The sequence below is a fragment of the Alligator mississippiensis genome, chromosome 10 (assembly GCF_030867095.1).
Source record: "Alligator mississippiensis isolate rAllMis1 chromosome 10, rAllMis1, whole genome shotgun sequence".
Taxonomy (NCBI): Eukaryota; Metazoa; Chordata; order Crocodylia; family Alligatoridae; genus Alligator; species Alligator mississippiensis.
In genome coordinates, this window is record NC_081833.1 from 9,816,767 (window position 1) to 9,835,035 (window position 18,269).

Here is an 18,269-nt window from a genome sequence, read left to right on the forward strand (position 1 = left end):
TCCTCTGCACAGTGGCATTTTTTCTTGTTTAGTTAAATGAACTGAGGAAATCTGGAAGACATGCACACACACATACTCCAATGAAGATGGCTCCTATCTGGCTCCTATTAAAGCCAATAGGCTGCTTCCCATCAGCTTCAGTTGGGACAGGCTAAACACCTACGTTCTGTTTCCTGAAAACTCAATGAAGACTTTAGGAGACACAAATCTTTGTAGAAACTTCCCAAATTGCTAGCTGAGCAATGCTTAATGTGTGATTATGTGAAAGTACCCACTCCTTTTGCATGCATTTTGGGTTTCACACATCAGCCTTTGCAGGTACAATTTGAGCCTCTTAAAGCTATGCAGACCATTTGAGATTTCAACATTTCCCATAAAGACTGCATGGTTTAAAGGAGAGGCTCACGTGGAAGCGTGTTATGTCTTGGCTAAAGACATTACGCCTCCCTAGTGACTTGTCCTGCAAAAAATGTAACTTCAGCTTATCTAGACATAGCTGAGAGAGCTTTGAATTAGCTAGATTGGATGCGGTGCAGACACAATAGTGAGAAACTCAGCATAGGTTGCAAAACCCATCCGAGAAGATGAGTAAATATTCAGGCGGTTAATATGCCTTGAGCTGTATGCTGCTCTAGATACACTGCTGGGGAACCTGACCTGGCTAGTCCAAAGGCATGTCTGGCTTTTGTGTGGCAGTGTAGAGAGAGCTTATTACTATATTCAGTTAATGGAATTACTATTTTAACTCCAATGGTAGAGGCCTATACTTCCTCCTTGGAGCTAAAGGTGTCCCTAGTTCTGTTCCCACTGCCACTCCATAATAAGGTAAGTAGAATAAAATGGTATACTGCGGTAGATCAACTTCTCTGGACTTCCCACGCTGAAAATAAGCTGCCTGTGACTGGGAAAACATGTAGCACCTGGACAGACGCACACTCTCCTTTCCTGGTGTGTGTAGAGTCAGGACAATATTTAATTATTTTTTTTTTTTTGGTGAGGACAGATAGTTAACAGCCCTGTAACTCTGAATTTTTAAGGTCCTTAAAGAAACGCTGTTCATGTTACAAAGTAGAAGTTGGTTCCTAAGCCAAGTGCTAAATAAGGATACACACCATTAACAACCATGCAGGAAAAATGTTTGTTTCCTCTTGAAAGAGCTCTTATTAAAGTCCAAAAATTTAAACTGGCATAAAGTCACAGAAAATAAATGCCAAGTTATCTGATGTTGTTAAAGCCTTGAGATACAAGCCTTTCTTCTTTATTATTTGGATAAGTGGAAAACACAACATTAATTCAGCTAAGCCAGTGACTTCTTGTATTTCCTAATTTAGACTAACTGCTCATCCTATTTCCATGATCTAAGGATTACAGCTAAATAACTCACGCTTTTTTCGTTTCCTTGAGGCATGTATTTTTATTTTATGACAGAGATTACTATACAAATGCCCTTACTGGTAGCGTAGATATTGTCAGCACTTTGCCACAAACACTGAAACAGCTCTTGTTCTAGCCCAGGGGCGGGCAGTTATTTGGGGCGGAGGGCCGCTCACTGAGTTTTGGCAAGTCATCGAAGGCTGCATGACAGGCAGCCCAGGGCAGATAAATATTAATTTTCTAAAATTTTTAAGGGCCCCACAGGCTGAACAGAATGGCCTGGCAGGCCGCACCCTGCCCGCGGGCTGCATTTTGCCCACCCCTGGTCTAGCCCCTTTCAAACATGTGTCAGAAACCTTATTTGTATGTAGATGCGGCAACGTTTCTCATGGACGGAGTGGTGGAATAAAGGGGCACCTTCCACTTCCAAGCGCCATGAGAAAGGCTTAGTATGACCACAAAATGCGGAAAGCAGATGTTTCCATTAGTCCTCATCAGACTTACCTTTCCCATAATGGAGGAATAAAAGTTTGAAGAGAAGCTTTGAAGGAGAAGAGGGAATCAATGTTTCTCTGTCAAGGGCTGGAGTTCCTCGCAGGATTTGACACAGCGGAGACCAATTTGCTGAGATCCCAGGTATCATGCACTGTCTGAGAACCGGAGAACCACAAGTGTCTGTGAATGGATGTTGCAGAGAGTGGCTTCGTTAGCTTAGATTTTAAAGGTGATTTTATTTATTTTGGTTCCTTGCAAGAATAAGCAAATGCCTGGCTTATTACAAAACTGTTGATGTCACTGGAAGTCTTCCTGTTGACTCAGGTGGCAGCTGGATCAGGCCCATAATCCGTGATGTGGCCTCCCTGCTGAGTAAAGCTGCCAAAATCCTCTGATGTGCCTGAGACCTCAGGAAACACTGAACCATAGTGTACCCACAGTTTGTTACAAAAGCTGTTCAGCCAAGCTCCAAACACATATTCAAGGAGCTGCGTGAAACTTGGAAGCCTTAACTAGCTGGATTTTCAGCCTGCCAGCTCTTAAACTTCCATTTGTTAGGGAACTGGAAGCACAAACTATGCATAGGGTTGGCAAACTAATCTAGGCACATACAGCTGCTCCTCTCCCGTGTCAGTTTGAGCTGTTTTACACTTCCTAAGTGATGGTACCTCAGCAACCTTTGAATTCAATTTGGATTTTTTCATTCCACCTGCCGGTATTCTTGCTAACAGATTTCTGACATGAATATTTGTCAATATGTTTCATTTTGGAGTACATTCCTGTTAGGCATAACTAACCTGGGCTCTTCTCCAGCAGCTCACGATGCCGTGCACATCCACAGGGTTCGTCTCTGTAGCACAATATTCCAAAGCAGTTTGCAAAGCCATACATTAGGAGGAGCATGCTGACTGCACTAAAGCAAACTTCCTGTCTGCATAAACGATATAAACAACGAGCCATTCTATTTCATGGCCCTTCATCAGCGTTTCATTCTGTTTATAAACGTTCCTTCCCTCTGTTTAGCCAAGCCACAATTTATTTCAAGCTAATGTGATACAAGCTTCTTGGTTATGCTTGCAACATTGGTCTTTCTATTAGCAATGATCAGCGCCTCTGTATATTTGTCGTGTGTCTCCTTTTTTTTTTTTTTAATGTTTTTTACCTATGATATGAAACAGGAGCTGAAAGATATTTCTTTCAAAGGACTCTTTTAGTTCATCTTACACAATGGTGAGTGGTCAATCATGCACCTCTTTGAAGCAGTGCATTGACTAATAGCAGCTCTCCAGCTGTTGGTCATAATACTACGCTATGATTGAATTCAACCACTTTACTTCCCTCTGGTGGCCATTCATATAATGCCCATCGAAAAAAAGGATAGTGATGAGCCTGGATCTGGAACTTTTCTCGAAGTACATGAGGGTGCAAACTCTGTGCTACTAGTTAAAGTATTTTCCATCTCACCGGGCAACAAATGCCACAGCTGCAACACTTGGATACATCTTTTTTTAAAATGTACTGTTGTCCTGAGCCCCTGCTTGCATTTGTTCTGTTCTTTTCCTGCTTTCCTGTCTTCTCTTTTTAATGGATGGATTTCCTTCAGTAGTCTGGCAAGTCAAGTCTGCTTTCAGCAATTATTTTTCTTGACAATTTCCAATGGTGCGTAAGGAATCGCATTCATTGAACATGGCTTCAAACAGAGTGAGGGATGTACTTCGTGGAAACTCTTTGAAGGGAGAGAGTGAAGACTAATAAAAGAAAGACACTAAGACAATAGTATTAAGTGATGATAATTAGCACGTTCAAGTGCTACTGCTGAGGATAATGTCTTAAACCTAATTAAATCTTCAGCTCATTGTATATGATAAAATACCAATGTTGTTTGGGTCACATAAGGAAAATTCTGATATAATTAAAAGTTCCTGGTTTTGCAAATGGATAATGGAAGCAAAAAAGATGTAGTGCTAATGTGTCAGGGACCCATCGGTGATATTAAACATGAGTGTACTGTCCAATCTAGAAGGCCAAATATTGGGTCTTATAGCCACACTGAAATTCCCATTCAGCAAAATATTTAAGCACATCGTAAAAGATAAAGGCCCTCAACAAGGCACCCCTTTGCAAGTAGTTGCTGTCCTATAAGTTCCTCCATTTCCTCTTCCTCTTCTTTTTGATCATCCCAGTCTTTGCTTACACCCTTACTTTTATCTGGTTTTTAACACTGTCAGTTCCTGAAGTTCCTGGAGTGTCTCTGTGTTCAGCACCATCACACCAAAGTTTTCATGTGCTTGTTTTCTTCTGCCACTTCTGGGCTCCCCTCAACCTGATTTGTCTTCTCAAGCAGCCAAATCCTCGACTTTTGCCAGCACTCTGCAGTGGGCAGGAGGAATCCAAAACTAAATACCAACCACGTGTGATACTCACCACATTGAGTTCATCACCACAGCTCCATTCCTTGTGCCGGCTCATGAGCCCACAGGGTTGCCTCCCATCTCTTCATTTCATTTCGCTACTGCTCCCCTCTTGTGCAGATTTGGCTCTCCATCCCAAGGGGCCTCTCCCCGATTCCCAGATGCCGACTCATTCTTTATAGAAAGAATATGCTCTCTATCTATGCATTTTGAAAAAGAGACTAATTAGACACAGGTTGGCTGGCCAGCTGCATCTTGACCCTTCTACACATGTACTCAACTTTTCCCTAATCAGTGCAGTACTTGAACATATGTTTTAAGTGATTGCAATTTTGAATCACTGTTGTTTTAGTTAGGATTCAGTTGGGTCTCTGCACCCATGGAGCCTTCCATTCCCCTTTCTGAGATGATACCAGAAAATTATTTTAAAATTTAAGTTTTTGGGGGCCTGCCCATACTGACTCCAATGGGCTTTGGTTCAGGCACTTTATTTCTAAATCTCATGCAAATGATGCAAAGGCAATAATAGTACAGCGGATCAGCATTGTCCTGAATCAACAATTTGTACAAGACTATCAGAAATCTCCATTAAAACATGCAGTGTGCTATTAACTGACAGGATGGTTGGCAGATACTTCTTTTTAGCGGTTTTAATACTGCCTTTTAGAGCTTACTATAAATGAACAAAACTAGTGCTACTGGTGGTGACCAAATTGTTTCATGTAACTATTTCCATGATGCACACCTATATGGACAGAATGTACCAGCAGAATTTGATGTTCATGAAGGGCTGGGCTGTCTGAATAAGAAATGTAATATTCAATAGGGCTGTTTAGTGTGCGGCTAAGACTGGAGTTTGTTCAACTTTGGCTAATTAGATCCCATTCATGAATCCAGCCAACTGACTCCTAGCTGACAGAAAAAACTGATGAGGCCCCAAACAGATCTGAAACAAAAGTAACCAAAAACGTACAAATATAGGACTTGATCCTGCAAGTTACCGGATGTTCAAGACAGCAACTGATTTGTAGTCAAGCATGTGTTGCTAATGCTCATGCTATATCACTGAAGGAGAAACAGACCTTTGGAAATGATTGAGCTGTCAGTGGGTCAGGTGGATCAGCCCCAAGACCTACTTACGTCAAAGGAGGGATTGCACTGGATTTAATTATTATATGGCCCTTATATGCTTCATAGATTTCATAGACATTAGGGCTGCAAGGGACCTCGGAAGATCATCATGCTATCCACTTCAATAAGGCTGAGCTGTACCTTGGGATATCTGATAAACACCAGTGGAAGCAGGATCTTCTTAAGCAATAGAAAGGCAAGCAGGACAGGAGTGGGTGTGAATGAGGTGTTTGAAATCTAAAATTGACACCTGGGAGCATAATCAGAAGGACTTTTGGGGGGAGAAATGAACACTTTTTAAAGTCAGATAATAAAAAGAATGTGCCTTATTGGCTTTGTCCAGGGAACAGCACTTTGATACATTTATTCAGAGCTTTTGCTTTTGATTCCACTGATGCTGCTATATCTGCTGTAGCATAATGGTATTTTTCTTTCCTTAGTGGAAGATTCGTGTGCTATGCTCCTGGCACGTCTCCCTTCTGTTTCCCACATGGGGGCATTATTTTTGTTCCCGTTGAAAGGATCAATGGCTAGGGACGGGCTTGTTTATAAGTAGCTCACTGCTTGATTAAGAACAAATGCACTAATGTAAATTATCTCGCAGCGTGAGAAGTCACCAAACTTGACAAAAGGTACAACTGTTCATTTTAAAAGAATGGGTCTGATTTATCAATCCTCAGCAAATTGCTATAATAGTTTCACATGGCTGAACTGACAGGAGGCATTGATATTCTACACCCTGCATGGAAAATGTTTATTTGGCAATATAGATTCACTTTGAAGAAAAATATTAACTTTACAAACATCATGGTTTAGTCGGTGGATAGACTGCTGGTCTAGTTTCAGTATTCCCAGACAAAAAAAGCACAATGTACAGTGTCTGCCACTGAATTGCTGTGCATCCACAAGCAACTCACTTTATTACTCTGCTTCTGTTTCTACTCTCAGTCCTGCCTGTTTAGACTGTAACCTCTTTGGGGGAAGGATTCTTTTCATTATCAGTCTGGTTTTGCTTCAGCAGGCTTTGGATTAAGCCCATCTAGCTCAGTGGGATCCCACAACCTTAGTTGGGGCCGTAACACACCACTGTACCTAAATACAAATAATATTATAGGTTTTGGAAACCCCCAGTGAATAATAAAGGCCTCTGAAGTTCACATTTCTTTCTTACCCTAATTGTCTTAAAATTTCAGTCCTGAAGTATGTATTTATCTTTCTGTTTGTTGCTCAAAAACTCTGATTTCTAGTCTGTTGGAAATTTCTGCAGGAGGAAGACACTGCTATATGAGTCATATCTCTTTGCATGGCACCAAAGCAACAATTAAATGTTGATTGTTCATCATGAAATGGTGCAACTCGCTGTGAACAGCAATAACTTAAGTGTTTGCTTGGAGTGTTGCGTTTACATCCTAGAACCAATTTATAATCCTAGAACTCTGTCAGCTTTATGCAGAATAATAAGACAAATATTATAGTTATGCCAGCACATAAAGTAAACACTTATTCAAACAAGCACCTTGTGCAGAGCTGTAGGCAACTATGTAAATCACTAGAAAAGTCTGACAGAGCTCTTAGCCAAGTCTGATTTGCATATTTCCCCCACAATGCTCTCTCAAAATAAAATAAATGAAAAATATAGGGTACCAACCAAAGAAAAAAGTTCATATTTTAGAATCAGTCCTTTCAAACTTTTAGATTTTTTTTTAAGTAAGTAACGTGACTCCATTAACTGTAACTTGTCTACGAGCCCTGAAAACTGAAATAACCATGTGTACATTGCAAATGTAGCCCTCTACCCCTTCCAAGCTCAAGAGATTATTAGCAGGAATAGATGTTTTATAGAAATGAATGATATGAAGCCAACTTTCATATAAACTCATATAAAAATTATTTAATCAGACCATTAGGAGGCAGGAGGAAGCATGGCTGGCTGTCTTGCTCAAGTTCATCAGCGGCTGGCTCTCCAATGGGCTCGTTCTATCATGCAACCATTACCAAAAAAGAAAAACCCGAGACTACTGGAAGTGCCAGGATATAGAACTTAAAGTGCAAAACTTTTGGGTGGGGGTCCAAAACCAATGGGCTACACGAGGGGTGAGAAAGATCCAGCTGCAGAATCATGCCAGCAAGGTGACAGAGGAGAGACAAAACCCACACCTCTAATCACCACACAGGGCACCTATTGCCCTGTGCTCCCAGCCCCAAGTCCACTACACTCACTTGGCTGGGCTGTCCTGTGGCTCAGGAAAAGTCTTGAAGAAAGTCAGCTGAGCCTTCTTTTCTGAACCCTTGAGTCCTAAAACCCTAGCTGTACAGTGACCAATCAGGAAGAGGAGGGATGGGGCATAAAGCCAAATGTCTTAGCCCAACAGCTCTTTGGGAGAGCCACACGTTTGTCTGCAATGCCCTCCCTGGCCATAGGACTGTCCGAGCCCTATTTCCAGACTTGAATCCAGTCTTTTTCTGGATTTTCCACTGAACAACCAGAAAAGCATACCAACAGGGAAGATGGGGAGAGATTAGAAGCCAGGATGTCAGCCTCTTATCTATGAGCCCAAACAACTGGGAAAAACTCTAACCTTTACCAGCTACTTTCCTTCTGGTAGCTTTATCATGAGTCTCAGAGATCAAAATAACTTTGTTTATAGTGCACTCCTTCCAAACAAAAGGATGAGAAGTGGGAACATACTGTTTATGGGTATTATTTATATAAAACTATTTTCCACATTAGAAATAAAATAAAAAGGCAATTAATTCAGAATGTAATTGATAGCATATGGATGCTTGTTAAGTTGGGATTTCCAAAGCAATGGGCTGTATCAAACCTTTGAAAAACATTTTTCTTTAACACAACTGCATTTTCTCAGGATAAGGTGTCTCACAGTTGTGGCTTTACTCATTGATTTCTAGGGGAACTTCAGGTATTTGAACATTTTGTTTGGAAAACCAGTGGGAAGTTCAGACACTGAACTTCATCCAGATCTTAGATCTGCAAGATTGAGCCTGAAATCTCATATGGTACAGCTGTCCATTCAGTATTTCTGCCTTTCTCCCTTAAGTTGAAAACTGAAGTTGCAGAGGCCCTAGAAAATCAAAATGAAGTTGTTAGAATTATCAAAGTTCTTTTAAACTTCATGTCAACTTTTTGTTGATACACCACATTTGATCATTTTGTTACACATGCTTGTGCTTGTTTACTGTACTTTGCAAGCTCTTTCATTGTACATGTGCCTTTGAGCAGCAGGCATTGCAGCATGTGTTGCATAGTCTGAAGCTCAGTCGCAGTCACAGGTGGTTGAACCAATGGTATAGCCCCACTTCTCTGTTAGTTCCTTGGAGCATCCGACTCCAGTATGTAGGCGGTCGAGACATCACCACCTTTGCCATGGTTCAGCAGTGCATGGTGGTAAGGACTCAGTCACTGGATGTACAACTTTTCTCTGTCAGGTATTTTCTTTAGCCTTTCGTTCCACATCTAGTGTCATGTCTCCTTGGGTGTAGCATTGAGAGGTTGGGTGCTGGTGAGGAAGCTCATGCATGACTTCAGACGTTTGTGTGCTGCAGGATGGTTGTACAGCAGATGCCTCACATCTTCAGTTTGCCTCACTCATTCTGTCCTGCTGGCCACTGGTCTTCTGATGTCAGGTGGAGCAATGCCAGCCAGCAGGTACACACTGCTTCGACTGGTAGGCTTCAGACATCCTGTGATGCATTGGCAGCTATAATTCTGAATGGGGTCAAGGTGCTTAGCACGTATGGATCTCTCCCATACAGGGCATACATACTCAGCTAAGGAGAAACTGAGAGCCAGAGCAGTGGTGTGGATGATTGTGGGGCTGGCTCCTCATTTTGAGTTGATGAGCTTATGTAAAATGCTGTAAAAAGTGTTTACCTTTGCTTTTGTCTTCATGATATGTTCTTTATATGAGAGGGTTCAATCAAGGGTGACTCCAAGATAAATTGGATTTGGACAGTGGGATCCCAGACCATGTAATGTTGAGCTGGTGGTTGGCCTCGTGGTTTTTCAGATGGAAGGCACATACTTGTGTTTTTGCTAGGACTGGGTTAGTGCATAATTGGTTTTCCATGTAGCATGTAGTTAGGCCAATTAGTGCTTCACTTATGGATTTTTCGACATGACCTGTGCATAACAGCTGAAAACACCAACTTTGACCATCTGCACAGATTAAATGTCTGATGAAATGAATATTTTGTCTGATGAAATGAATATTAAGCAATGAATACTGGTGTTGACTTGTTTCATCAAAGCAGTTCACCAATCCCTAAAACAAACTTACAAGAACTGGAGACTGATCGGAGACACTCAAACTATTCTGGCAAGTTATTTTAGCAAATACTGGATGTGTTGTTTAGATAGCAAGGTAGGAGGCAGGATCTAGTGTGCTTATATCTGCATCCTCTACCAGGATTAGTATTGCTTCATGCTGACTGCAGTAGACTCCGGGACCAACCCACAGCATGCTTCTGTCAGCCACAACAGTCCCTCTGGGTTACTGGTAGGGGGCGTGATCTTGCAGAGCTCATGCAGCAGTTCTCCCAGGACAGTCACTGTACCTCAGCAAAGATGCTGCGGGAATAAGGAACTGCCAGAGGAACATCATGGAACCCTTGTAAATTTAATACGAGTAGAGAATATCAAAACTAGGGGCATTTTTACCCATGCAAGTGCCGCAGCGCCAGGCGCTTGGAAAAGTCCCTGGTGCTGTGTCGCTTGCAGCTGTATAAGTGGCAAAATATGCATCAGCGTGCAGACAATGGTGGCGGTCCACTTTTGAACTAAAACTCATGAAGGTGTCTTCATTCAAAAGCACGCTGCCGCCATTTTCTCCATGCGAACGTGCATTTCACCCCGTATACAACTGCAAGCAACGCGGCTCCACATGTGTCAGCTCACTTGTGGAACAGCCTCGATCAATTGAGTCTGCTCCAATGCACCAGATCTCCGGCACATCTGGGCACAAAAATGTATGTGTATAAATACCCTAGGATTATTTATTCAGAGAAGAAAGGATAAACAGTAATAAGACTTAATAATTAAGTTCATCATGGGGGCACAAGTTCATCACGGGGGCACAGAAGGGAATTGGTGAGGTTTTATTTACCAAGGCGCCCCTGGGGGTAACAAGAAATAATGGCCACAAGCTAGCAGAGAGCAGATTTAGACTAGACATTAGGAAGAACTTCTTCACAGTTCGAGTGGCCAAGGTCTGGAACGGGCTCCCAAGGGAGGTGGTGCTCTCCCCTACCCTGGGGGTCTTCAAGAGGAGGTTAGATAGGCATCTAGCTGGGGTCACCTAGACCCAGCACTCTTACCTACCTATGCAGGGGGTCGGACTCGATGATCTATTGAGGTCCCTTCCGACCCTAACATCTATGAATCTATGAAAGACTGACAGGAATAACTCAGTAGTGATGTGGAGGAGGCCAGTCAGGAACTATTATTGAGCCTTTTTTACTGGACATGAGAATCAGCAAATTCCCCATTGAATTAAAGGGAACCTGCAATTCTGAAAATCCTGGGAGCATCAGCTCCCAAGCTCTGAAGCTAGGGCTTCCAGGCTTCCTCTTGGTGGGTTGACAGGGAGTGAGGAGCTTGGAAAGCCTGCCTGTTGGTTTGGTTGCAGCCAGCATGGTGGCCTACCAAAGAGCTGGGAGCCCTTGGTGCTGGAGTTCCTATGGCTTCCCAATATCTGGGCCAGCTGGCTCCCTTGACTGGCCAGCCTCTGGAACAGCTACCTCTGGAGTCAGGCAGCCTGGGAAAACTGCTAGTGCAGAAGTTCTCGAGTCCCCGACTTAGAGGTAGTCTGTAGGGAGCCGCCCCAGTGTTGCAATGCTTGGCCCTTGGATGGAAGGCTGCAGAAAAGCAGGCAGGTTTCATGCGTTCTGGTCAAATGCTCATAGAATCAAATCTTTTCATTCTGTCCAGGAAGAACACACTCCAACTGCTGAAACTTCCTCAGCCTAACAAAGGGTTTTTCAACCCGAAAACTTGCTTAAAATTTTTTTTCCACCTATTTAAGTTGGTCTAATAAAAGATATCAGATTCACCCAAAGAACCTTCTCTGTCATTGAATCAAAATGTTTCAATGTCAACAATTCAGCTACATAAAGGATAAAATATGTATGTTGGAATTTCCCAACCACCTCTGTCAGACATTTCTCTAGCAAACATAGCAACTGTGATTACTCCAGCTAAGGTAAACATGATAAAAGCTATTAATACCCATTTTTAATGTATTTTTTATGAGCTTGGGGCTAAGAAGAAATCCTTTTGCCTCATTCTTTTATATTACAGGGATGTGCATTTATGTTTGTATTTGCCACACTGGATACTGGTTGTTTCCAGAAATGGGATAGGAGGCTAGAAGGACTATGTATTTTCCACCAAGTCTTTTTTTCCCCCCACGTACACTAAAAAAAAGTTCAAGTAAATACATGCTATTTACTTTCTAGTGCTGCAGTTAAGACTTGCATGAACCATTACATAGAAAATTACTTTCCTTTCTTTGTCAATTTATATTCCTGACCTTGATACCTTTGCTGTTCACTGGTGCTGTTGTCATGGAAATGAAAGAACAATCTTCCTGTGGATATCATTGCATAATTAAAGATTATTGGGACTGTTAAGGTCAAGAGAGCTTTTCCAGAGTTCCTCTCCTAAGGGTAAACATGTTATTTTGCAGAAATTCTAGGTACAGGCTAAACTGGGTTTTTATTCTATTGCCTAAAATTAAGAGGAAACAGAAACATTTGCTGAACCTATAGATTTTCAATAAATGCCTTCCTGAAGGTTCTCTCTCAGGCTTTTTTCTCTGTCTGTTGCCATAATACTCTTGGCTGTTCTGAGAAAATTGTGTAGCTCACTTGTCTCTCAGTTACCCAAGGCAAACTGATAGCATCATGCCAATATAAAACTGGTATAAGAAAAGAACGAGTCCCAAACATCTAAATACAGAGGTCAATATAAGTTGCTAAGTTGGTGTAACTTCCACCTCTTTGAATTCCTCTTTCCTGTCTTTAATTCACCAAGGTCCCCCTACAGGCTTCTTATTGTGCATCTGCCTCCATATTTCAGTGCAGAAGAGCCTAAGTTGCTCGTGTGATGGGGAGGGCCAGCCAACGGGAGATCAACGTACAGCAGAAAGTTGGACTACGGAAGCGAGGAAGGCCCCATTCTGCTTCACCTTATGCACTTAGGTCCTTGATGCATAAGCAATGCCAACTTAGAACCTCTTTCTCATGAGTGAAGAGGGGTAACAGCATCTATAGCAACAGTGCTCAACCTTTTTGGACTTGTGGCACCCCTGGACAGACACACAACCCCCTTCAGAAAATGCCAGCTCTCAGTTTTTCACTCTTTTTGACTACAGAAAAAAATAATACAGTAATTTTTCTATTGCAAAGACCACAACTATGGATTTCTATTTGAAATCTCTGGGTTTATCTTGTAAATCATGTTTGCAAACCTAACATTGCTAACGTTATGTGACACCCTGCAGCACCCTTGAAAGGACCTCAAGGCAGTGGTTGAGAATTGCTGGTCTATAGTGATGCGAGGAAGTCAAATTTATACCATCTTTTGTACCTAATTAAAGATAATGGCTTCATAATCACTCCCTATTTGTCAGAAATACCGAGAAAGACGAGAATCTCCAGGCAGGCAAGGTTCTTTGGGTAGATGTGATATCTTTTATTAGACCAACTCAGTAGTTGGATAAAAGTCCTTAGCAAGCTTTCAGGCACAATCACCTTGTTCAGGCATGGGGAGTCTCTGCTGGTCTGAGACTCCAAGGAATAAGAGCAGCTAAAAGTGTGGCAGGATGTCAGTGAGAACAGAAATAGGTAAAAATTAGGGAAACAAAAGGTAGAACAGAGAAGGGAGGGGAGAAAAGCAGGAGGTTGGGGGTGGGGGGCAGGGGAAGCCAAAGGTAAGTAAGGGAATTACTACAGTAGTAGTAATTCAAGCTAGAAAAGAGGCTGTCTGTGAAAAAGAAAATTGGAAAAAAATTAGCTACAACCCCAAACTGAAGAATCACCAGGGCCTTTTTCATAACTTCTGTAATTTGCCAATCCTTCCTTATTAGCACTGGGTCCATCATTATGGTTTACCGCATAGAAAACCAGAAAAAAAAGATGTTCTCTATGTGATACAACCATGGTAAAAATGATTCGGATGGTTGTAAACTGACCCTTTGTAAATAGCACAAGAGCCCTAATTTCAGTATGTCATTTCACAATGGCTGATGGAGATTTACCTAATTAGAACCAGTAAAGAATAAGCTGCTACAGATGTTTACTTCAAACTGAGAATATGCCCAGAGGCAGAATAGACAGAGAGCTGCGAGGAGATGCAACTCCCGTGCTGATACCTGTGAAAACAAGACAAGACATAACTATGGAGAATATACTGCACAGAATGAGCCTGCAGCTGTGGGACTAGAGAGAAAGATCAAATGATCCAGAGTGTTGCTTCCTTAGCTAACTTCGTGGTTCTGTTATGAAAACTGTGATGAATTAGCTAGATGCAATCCGAATGCAGTTGCCTTACCTTAACTAAGCACCTGACCCAATTTGTTAAATAATTCTGGACCCAACTCTGCAACCCTTCTTGCCTATTTACTGTTCCTGGTTACAAACAAGTCCTCTGGTACACTTTTCATTGTCTGGCTGACAGAAAAGCAAAATGCTGTACCATTCTCGAGTGCTTGCTCTGCAAGCTGTAACCTTAGAAAACAGGAATGCTAATCAGCCCATGGAAACAATCTGATGAGTAATAATTACACGTTTTGCCTTCCACTAGATAAAAATGATCTGACCCATTAAGACGTTGCACTTCAGTATTTTAATAATAAATGGGTCCCCCCCACATCCAGTCTAGTTCTCTGAGAATAATAAAGAGCCTCTAATGGGAAAGGAGTTAATGATTTCTTGCCCTTTTTCTCTTCTTTGCTACCTCCCCTGGAAATAATTCCAGTGACAGCTTTCAAAGAGGGGCAAAACAATCAGAGCTTGGGAAGTAAACAGTGTGTGTTCAGGAAATTCATACATCTTCACCGTGGTGAGGATCAGGGCCTGTCCTTTTGAAAAATTGCTTTCAGATTCTGTGTGGGTTTCTGAGCACTTGATTACCCTGGCTTCTGGCCATAGCCATCAATACCAGCTGCTGGGGGAATTCATTCTCCTGTCACCTGGTTTCAAGCCTACTAATAAACTTCTCCAGCAGCAACGCTTTTTGGCCTCACAATAGATTGAATGTGTTGCTGTGCAATAAAGACCCACCCTGACAGTCTATTTTGTTTTTAAAGAAATGTATCATTGACTACTGATTTGCTACAAGCGGGCATACATCAGAGAAATATTCCATAGGTAGCGGACTGCATTGCTAGACCAATCTTAAGAGATCATCTAACTTGAAGTGTTTCAGGTTGTGTATTCTTGCAGAGGTCACTATGAGAACAGGGAAGGTGCGTACTCAGTTGCTCTGGGGCCATTCCAGTGGCTCAAGAGATGATCAAATAGAGGTGGTGAATGAAGGACAACATTGTATACCAGGGGCAGGCAATTATTTCAGGCAGAGGGCCGCTTACTGAGTTTTGGCAAGCCATCGAGGGCCATGACTGGTAGCCAAGGGCAGAAAAATATTAATTTTCTAAATTTTTTAGCGACCCCGCAGGCCAGATAGAATGACCTGGCAGGCCACATCTGGCCCGCGGGCTGCATTTTGCCCAACCCTGCTGTATACACAACTAACATAGCTCTTGGCAAGTCAAAGTACCAGTTTATGACCAGATTTTCTATAGGGTTTGACTCAGAAGGCAAGTCTGTTATTCTCAAAGGGAGCTGCTATCTCACGGAGCTGTTGAGTACCGTGTTCCTTCGGAAAGTTTAGCATACGGGATTCACTGTGGCACAAAACCTTCAAACTCTGACAAAACCCTGTGGCTGAAAGCATAATAATTGCTATGAAAGTAAACTCTTTAACATTTTTCTCCCCTTCTTTTGATGATTTGGAAGTAAAGGTCAGTCGAAAAAAATGAGAGGTGGCCTTAGACTTGGGGGACTGAGAAGCAGAGGCTGAAGGAACAGTAAGAGAGTCATAGTGTCAGGAAAGCTGAAAGACAGGAAAAATGAAGACGCTGTAGCTAGAATGGAAAAATCTCAGTACAGAGAGAGAGGATTGTCTGGGGATCTAACCCCTGAACGAGTTTTATATTGAGCCAACCCCTGAACGAGCTTTATATTCAGTTCATAACTGGAATATGGAGGGAGGGTGAAAATGTTTTATTCAGCTCTGATTACTTTCATTGGAGTATTGTTTTGTGGCTTAAACTACAAAAAGAATGGGACTTAAGTACCTGCCCGGATCCTTTGTGGATCTAGCCCTAACTACTGTTTTTGGCACTTACATCCACTCAGCTGCAGGGCTCTGGTATCCCCCCCCCACACACAGCTTGAAAGAAAGGACTACCTTTTCCTTAGTATTGGAAAAAGTGGGCTCCAGTGTCTAAAGGGCTCAAGGCTGTGAATTCTGAATGGAGAGAAGCGCTTTTGGGAAGTTCAGCATAAGGCACTTATATCCCAGAAGGGAACAGACAGTCTGCCGTTCTCAGAAAGTGATGTGAGCAGTCACATGTTAAGGGTTAATATCATTTTTTGTCCGCACATTCAAAAAAGCCTGAGCCTAAATTGATTCAATCTTAACCTGGCTAGACTAAATCAGTTTGTAACCATATAGACATCCCAGAAATGCAGGCACATGCCTGCAGCAGCTCAGGCTCGAAGCCAGGGGGCACTAGAGCAGCCCTCCCTTCCCTTCCACAGTGCTGAATTGAGGGGGAGCATGGTTAGGCCCCAGCAGGATGCTCTGATTAGGAAGGGATTCCACCCCTCCCCCAAGCAGCCCAGAAGGCAATTGATAACACAGTGTTTATCACCCCTAACTCAATGTTTATTACTGCATCAGAAAACAAAGCCTCTCTCCATTACTTCAAGCTCTTCTTAAAAAGCTTTTCCAAGGAAGGAACAGAGGGACATTACCAACTACCTGTTAATTAGCTCCAAAGAGCCCTAAGCCGACACTGCTGTCTGCTTTTGTCCTGTCTGCCACAGCACAGACTGTGGTATGCTAGCTAATGCTGAGAGGTGTCTGTGTAAGGCAGAGGGGAGTGGGGGTCCCTGATTCAGCAGCGAATGGTGAGGGGCAGGGGGAGCAGGAGGAATCCAGGCAGACCCCACTGTACTTGCAGTCTCTGCCGGAGCTGCAGCCAGGGAGCAGAGGGGAGGGGCCAGTTCTGCTGGGCTGGAGCAGCGAGCAAAGCCCTGTCCAGAGTTGCAGAGCAACTGGGATGATGGGGGATTGTGATTTAACTTAAACCAGGGGATTCTGATTTAACTTAAACCTGAGACAGACATTGCATAAACCAGTTTGAGCCAAATCAGTTAAGTCTGATACTACATTCAATCCAGTTTATCTCAAACTGGTTATAGCCATTTTCAGACTGATTTAAGTGATCAGAAACTGGTTTAAACCTGTAATAGAACAGATGTTCATTGTATATAAACCAGTTTGTGTGTAATGTCTGTCCCTAGCCCTACAGACAGGGCCATCCCTGTGGGGGGAGGATGTGCGAATCAGGGTGACCGCCCTGGGCCCCACACTTTGGGGGGCCCTGCAGAGCCAGGTGGAGCAGCAATGGTGTGGAGCTGGATGGAGCAGCGGCTCCATGTTCAGCCACTCACTACCACCCTGCCACCGCCAATGGTGGTGGCAGCTTCTTCAGGTCTGGGATCGGAGTGGGCGCGGAGCCCTGCTTGGGCTGATTTGCCCTGGGCCCCGCACTCTGCTCGGGTTGCCTTTGCCTACAGATGGGGAAACTGATGTATACGAGCATTAAGGATTTTATTTTCAGAATTACAGGACATTTGCAGCAACCAGGGACTTCATATATAATATGCGTGTGTGTGTGTGCGTGTGTGTGTATTGCAGTGATGCCAGGACCAGGATGCTAGGAACTGTGAACACACATTTTAGACACGTCTCAATTTATGCAGCCTACTTTCTAAATAGACAAGATGGACAAGAGATGGGAGGGGAAATAGCGGTTCCATAACTTGCGCAAGGTCATATGACAGGTCAGTGACAGCTGGAATTTGAATCCTGGTCTCTTGCTTCCCGCAAAACCAAAGTTCCTGCCATAGTTCACTTCACTTGCAAAACCAAGGCTCCAAATCACTTGCAACAAGGGTAGAGACTGTGTTGATAGGTTGGAAAGAGAACCAAGACATTTTGGCTATTAGGTTATTTTTTTTGAAGGGGAAAAGACAAAAAGCCACCTCCCCAAATCTCCTATTGATGTCCTGGGCTTTGGATTGGGCTCATATTGTTCACAAATCTCCCCTGAGTTCCATGAATACTGTGACAATACCCTGGCAAGTTTTCTCAAGCAATTTCCAGACCTGAAATTGTTCCAGTACTGTTCAGTGTAGTTACATATGCTGGCTGATGGCTGGTCACTTCAATCACCCAGTACATTGGCTGTGCTTTCTGAGTGAGTGATTGAATAAGTAGTAGCAAATAAGAAAATACTGTTTTCACTCATGAATCCCATTGCACTAGGAAACAAAATCCTAATGGGAAATCCTGGGGGATAGCAAATAGAAAAATAGGGGAAGGAACATATTTGAATTAAGTAGCTATTCTGATGGTGAATGAGAATTTGTGAACGCCATTTCACAGCATTTAAATTAGAAGCTAGCAAGTCCCTGCTATAGTAAACTGGATCTGCATCCATCTCCCTCCAATTTTATTCTTGGTTTGTTACACTTCTTTTGTGCACA

At 42.8% G+C, this 18,269-nt stretch overlaps 1 protein-coding gene and 1 long non-coding RNA gene across 3 annotated transcripts in view; one reads left to right on the forward strand and one right to left on the reverse strand.

Moving 5' to 3' along the window:
* Window positions 1–18,269, forward strand: part of ADGRD1 (adhesion G protein-coupled receptor D1) — a 243,246-nt gene that overhangs the window by 206,475 nt on the left and 18,502 nt on the right. The window lies entirely within an intron of this gene.
* The window catches only part of LOC106739027 (uncharacterized), a 184,384-nt gene that overhangs the window by 33,468 nt on the left and 132,647 nt on the right, over window positions 1–18,269 (reverse strand). Inside the window, exon 4 of one of the 2 annotated variants that reach the window (XR_009455118.1) lies at window positions 1,419–4,480. The exons of the other annotated variant lie outside the window; for it this stretch is intronic. This is a non-coding gene — a long non-coding RNA (uncharacterized LOC106739027). Of the gene's footprint in view, window positions 1–1,418; window positions 4,481–18,269 lie in introns of those variants that run through there. 2 annotated transcript variants of the gene reach the window in all.